We start from the raw sequence: 6,672 nt of genomic DNA, 5'->3' as shown, positions 1-6,672 counted from the left end.
ATCACACCATATAACCAGGTGATTCCAATTCTGTGCCCCCTGGAGGCTCCACAGACATTCCTGATAAATATCATTTGCTCCTATGTCACCTTTCGACTATGACACGAATGAAAAGAGGAAAGATTCATTTGGGCTTTCAGAGGATTAAGTCCGTGATCTTCTGACTCTGTTGTACTAAGCCTGAAACAAGACAGAACTTCACTAAGGTGATTTGTTAGGGATGTGCTGAAGCAGAAGAATTGCTCTTATGACAGACAGGAGAGTAGTAGGTGTGAGAGAAGGAGCAGAGATAGAGGCAATGACAGAGATACAGTACACAGCCCCTACTCCCTTCAACTAATTTCTGTCTCTTGTAGTAAGTTAGCAAAGTACTGAGTGTGTATTGTTGATATGAGCTTGGTCATGTCAATGACCTCAGTGCCCATAGGAATCCCAAAGCTTTTCCTGGGTAAGGCTCAGAGGAAGGGCAAAACCTTCTTCTAGACCATGGGTAGATGCTGATACTATTGCATAAAATATCTACCATATCTTTCTTCCCCCAGACATTTATTGCCTGAAGATTGATCTCCTACAGATACTGCTTCCTCTCAACCTAGCTCCTTGCTCACCTGTATAAAATAACCTTGCCTCCTGGTTTATCCATATGTAAAAGCTCTACTGTTTCATTCAGCTGTGTGCAATAATATTACCTCTTTATCCAATATATATACATATATATACACATATATACATATACACATACATATGTGTGCGGGGAACTTCCAGGGTGCTGACACTTCTCCATCACAAAGCCAAGAGCACCTGATCCCAGATTTTCTGTACATGTGTACATGTGTCTGTCTATCCTTTTCTCATTCCTTGACTGTTCTGACGAGGCCAATCCCTGGAGCCATGCAAGTATACGACAATCTCTTTTCCTCACTTCCCAATAACCCCTAAAATTATGACCCCATCAATGGATTAACCCATTAAAAATATCAACACCCTTATCATGCATCTATTTAACAAAGGTCCCATCTCTAAGCATCTTCACTGGCGACTAAGCCTTCAGTAAGGCCTCAGAGGACATTTCAGAGACATAGCATAGCACTCGCTAAAACCCTGTAGACAATGTGATCTGGACATTTCTTCAGATATAATTATCAAGTCTTGCTTTACTGTGCTAATTATAAATAGGAAGAAGTGAGTACTAACCTATATGACAGTCTCAGTAACACATTTAAAATAAAGACTTTTTCCATGATGAACAGGTAAAATAGACTTGAAAGGGGCAAATGATTGCAAATTCAAGCGTGTGTGTGTGTGTGTGTGTGTGTGTGTGTGTGTGTGTGTACGTGTGTATAAAAGACTAGAATGTATATAAAGAATTCTATATGTACAATTTGTTCTTTTCCTAATTTTGCATGTGATCTGAGACCATTTAAACAGATACAAAAATGTGAATAAAAGAGCAGACAGGTATTCAGTAGAAATTTCTAGAGTTATGGCAAATATATACAGATAACTGTTTCTTACTGAATTATATTATTGCCCTACAGAGCTAGAATAATTGGCCTCAGTAGACTTTGGTGTATTAGCTGAATTCCCTTAGAAAAGAAATTCATTTCTTTATTTCCTGTAAAGGATAAATAACATATAAATGTAATGTATAACAGGTAGGTTTTTTTTAATCCCTAGAGAAACTCACAAATAGGCTTACATTTGATTGCAATCTTTAAAAATGAGGAGAGGTATATTAGTATAGCATATTTTTGTCTTCTAAACCTATAAAAGTTACAAAATTATAGCCTCATTAGATGTGAATAAAATATTTCTTTTGCCATTCCTGGGAAGTTCAGCAAATAAAATACATGTTAACGACCCTGAATAACAAAGATATCTATAGATAGCAAAGATTATGTCTTTCCCACTAGAACAAAACTGGCACTTACATTGGTGCCTTCCCTCAGCATGCAAGAACAGTCTAACAATCTTGAAGTTGCCTGAGACTCAAAGGTCAACCAAAAGTCCAATGCTGATGAGGCGGGAGGCTGGAGAGAGGGATCAGTGGTTAGGATCGTTTGTTGTTTTTTCTAGAAAACCTAGGTTTGAGTCCCAGAACACACATGGTAGCTCACAAGCATGCATTATCTCCAGATATGTGCAGGCAAAATGCCCATAAAATACAAGAGGTGAAGTTTTGGACAGGGATTGTTAAAAATAATAACTACACAGTCTGTGGAGTTGATACTAATATCTAAGTCTTGTACTATCTAACAACTGTCCTCCAAACTTGTAAGAACCTGTATTTTTCCCTTAAGCTTCAGTCATTCCATAAATACTTACATGCTAATCACGGGGTCTTAATAATTAGCAGGGCAGACACTCTCTTATGGCCTGTGAGATTGAAGGCAGGCAGCAGAAAAGATGGATTTGGGGATTAACACAAGAAGATACAAGTTTTATCTAATATTAAAAACAGAATAGACTGAGAAAGAGATCAGGGAAACAACACTTTTCAAAGTAGCCTTAAATAATATAAAATGTTAGGATAACTCTAATCAAGCAAGTGATAGACTTGTGTGATTAAAAACATTAAGATACTGAAGAAAGAAATTGAAGGTTTCAGAAGCTATAATGATCTCCCATATTCATGGATCAGTGGGAGTAATACCATAAAAGTGGCCATCCTAAAAAAAAAAAAAAAAAAAAAAAAACTACAGATTCGATATAATCCCCATCAAAAATCCCAACATAATTCTTTACAGATTTTGAAAGAACAATTTTGAACAACATATTAAAACACACACACACACACACACACACACACACACACACACACACAATCCATGATAACTAAAACAATTCTGAATAATAAAATAACTACTTGAGGTATCACCGTTTCTATTTGTAGTACAGAGTTCTGGTAATAAACACAGCATGGTATTGGTACAAAAATGAGATGCATTGATCAATGAAATCAAATGGAAGACCCAGACATAAATATACACACATATGGACATATGATTTTAGATAAAGAAACCAGAAACACACTAAGGGGAAAAAGATAGCATTTTCTACACGTGGTTCTGGTCACTCTGGACAGCTGCATGTAGAAGAATCCAAATAGATCCATAAGGATCACCTTGCCCAAAACTCAAGTCAAGTGGATAAAAGCCCTCAACTTAAGTCCAGGTACACTGAATCTGATAGAAGACAAAGTGGAAAATAGCTTTCACCTCAATAACACAGGGAAAATATTTTCTGAACAGAACATGGTTAGCACAGACACTAAGATAACAATAAATGAGACCTCATAGAACCAAAATTAAAGAAAAGTATCTATCTGGCAAAGGACACCATCATTCAGACAAAGAAGCAACCTACAGAATAGAAAAAGAATGTTAACCACTACACATCTGATACAAGTTAATATCTAAAATATATAAAGAACTCAAAAACCACATATCAAGAAAGGAAATGGCCAAATTAAAATTTAAACAGAATTTTCAAAAGTGGAGTCTCAAATGGCTGAGAATACTTAAAGAAATGATCAGCATCCTTTGTCATCATAGAAATGCAAATCTCAACTACTCAGAGATTTCATCTTAAACTTGTCATAATAGCTAAACTCAACAGAGTTTATGCCAGCAAGCATGTGGACTAAAAGGAACATTCATGAGTTGCTGATGGAAGTGCAAACTTGTACAGCTACTAAGGAAATCAGTATGGGAATTCCTTGGGAAGATAGAAATCGATTTCCTTCAAGATTCGGCTACACCACCCTTGGGCATGTACCCAAAGGACAGTTCATCCTACCACAGGGACACTTGCTCAACCATGTTCATTGTTGTTCTATTTATAATAGCCTGAAAATGGAAACACCCTCAATGTCCCTCAAAAGATGAATGGATAAAGAAAATGTGGTGCATTTACACAAATGTTAACCAAACAAATGACACAGTGAAATTTGCAGACAAATAGATGGCAATAGAAAAAAAATCATCTTGAATGAGGTAACCAGATCCCAAAAGACTAATATGGCATATATCTGCTTATGTGTGGATATTAGCTACAATCTATAGAACCAGAGAAGTTAGATGTGGAGTGAGAGACTAGTGGGAGACAGACCTCACATGAAAAGGGCAAGAAAATATTTATGGATAGATGGGGTAGGGGACTGGAATAGGACAATCAAGTGGGGAGAAGGTATGAAGAGGAAGAGGAAGGAGGAATATGAAGAGATAGCTAAAATTAATGGCCACTTAAGGGGAAGTATAGAAACCTAATACATTAGAAGCTTCTTAAAATATATACATATACAAAGGCATTCTAAATGGAACCACCAAATAATGGGGAAGATAGAACTGCCAACTGGACATATCTTGTTGCCGAAATGAAGGGTTCAGTACCAGGAATTGGTTACATCTAATTGAATGGTTAGCCAAAGAGGTCCGATGGGAACACCCAAACAACTCAGGCTCTGCAAAAGCTTACATCAAGAGTCTTTTGCTGAAGACAACACCCATACAACTGACTGAATATGGAGAAGTGGAGATGTTGCCTACATAGAGCCTACATCCCTACTGACTAGTGTTCTTGGTACTGAAATGGACAATGCACACTATCAAAGGGGAAATGTAAATACCAACCCACCTACAACTCTTCTATCTACAACAGGTCCTGTCTGCAACATATGCTAGCTCGATGATGGTACAAAGCTTGTGGGAGTAACCAATCAATATTTGATATGACTTAAGGCCCACTCTAAGAGATAGAATCCATACCCAACACTGCTTGGGTAATCAAGAACCTGAGACAAGGTAGCTCAGGGAAGGGACCAGGGAGACACCGAACACTACTGTGCTACTAAAAGAAAGTAGCAGGAAATGGTTCTTAATGGCATTTTTCTTGACTCATAGATTAGAGGTCTTGCTCAGCCATCTTCAGGAAAGTGTCCTCCTATAGCAGATGGGAACAACTATAGAGACCCATGGCCAGACAATACGCACAGAATGAGGGACCTTCAAACACTTTGCCCAACATAGGATCTCTCCCCACTTGGCTCAGAGAACCATGTGGAAGAGAAGGCCAAAAAGGTTTAAGGGTCAGAGAGGATGGAGGACACCAGGAAATCAAGACCATCTAAATCAACAGGATCTTTAGATGAAGCTGGCCGGTGAGCTCTGCTGTCTCCTCCGGGCTTTTGTCAGAAGGAGGTGCTGTCACAACCTACTTAGAAGGCAAGAACTTTATCAACTAAGTCATCTCCCCAGATAACATTAATAATTTTATTACCCATCCACTGTTATTTCTTTTATATTTTGTCTTCATTTCTAATTTTGATTAATTCTCTCTGGTGTCTATCTTAGTCAAAGCTCTTGTGTCTCTTTTCAATGACGTTGTTATGAACTGGGTCCAATTCACTGTTGTTGGTTCTTTTTATTTATGGCAAAATTAGCTATTTGCACTCTTTTTTGTCTGAAACAATTTCATGTTTATTAAATCAAATATTTCCAAGTAAAGATTTCCTCATGGTATATATACAGGAAATCACGGGACATGAGCTTTAACTGGACTGGAGAGTTTGTATATCCCTGGTGATCAGATACTAGATGCACAATTGGAAAAACAAAACATCCTCAGTAAAGGTTTTCTGACACCTTACAGATGTGAACAAGGAAGCTACTATCATTTCAATTGCAGTCTTCATGTCACCATAAATTCACAAGAGTAATTGTATTGTGAAATCTTGTTATGGTGGTTGGGCTTCTTTCTTCAAGGTGTCATGAAAATAACAGGGAGAGAAGAGATGATTGAACACCAGCCTTTTCTTCCTGCTGCTTTACATGAGCAGGCTCTGTAGTAAGTTTCCTCTCCAAGATGTCAACTTGTTTTCTGGCTTCCTCAACCATAACTTTCTGGAAACATCTCTTAATTGCCTGTAGATTCTCCAAGTATCAATCTTATAACTTCTTAAATTATTCTGTTTTCTGCTTATGAATACCTTGAAACTGTGGGAAAGCTTTTGTTGTTCATCAAATATATTGGAGAGATTTTCAGCCTGTTTCTTGATTTGGTCTACATCGATATTCAACATCACAACTGAAGTCAAAAACTGATAACAACGTTCCTGATAAATCTATCTTCGTTCATCCTGGAGTTCCAGGAAGTGGTCAATTTTCCAGTTGATGTTATGGACAGTAGTGCTGGTATTCCACACATACTTTTCCTTCCTTCCATGAAGAGATGTCTCACTAGGCTCTGGCTTTGGTCCACTTATTTCATGGAAAGAACTGCTTTCCCAACCAGTTTCAAGGGCCCAATTGTTTCCTGGGTTCTTTTCACAGAGCTGCTGTAAATTGGTAGATGGCAGATTAAGGAGTCACTTTCTGTTGGCTTGGGAGCTCTTCGCTTGATTTTGGATGCATGACTGTAGTCTCCCCGTGCTATACAGCTATCCTCACGGTCCTTTACCACAACGTTCAGCTCGGTACTTCCTAGTCACCATCCTCTGACACTGCCTCACCACAATCTCCCCAAAACTTCTTTTGCCTCTACTTATTCACACTCTTGATCTATTTTATGGACTGATTTCATTTTTAATATTGTTTATTGTTTGCCTTAGCATCCTTCATTCTTTTCTTCACTGATGCATTTTATGTTTTGATTGGCTTTTTAAGAATTCCTCAA

General features: G+C 37.9%; 1 pseudogene; it reads right to left on the bottom strand.

The window, feature by feature from the left end:
• Positions 1-5,765: 5,765 nt before the first annotated feature.
• Positions 5,766-6,410, bottom strand: LOC114631883 (annotated as a pseudogene).
• Between the last annotated feature and the right edge of the window lie 262 nt (positions 6,411-6,672).

This window comes from Grammomys surdaster, unplaced genomic scaffold (genome assembly GCF_004785775.1).
Source record: "Grammomys surdaster isolate TR1022 unplaced genomic scaffold, NIH_TR_1.0 367, whole genome shotgun sequence".
Classification (NCBI taxonomy): domain Eukaryota; kingdom Metazoa; phylum Chordata; class Mammalia; order Rodentia; family Muridae; genus Grammomys; species Grammomys surdaster.
Note: the sequence above shows the minus strand (reverse complement) of the source record. Positions and strands in the feature narration are given on the sequence as shown.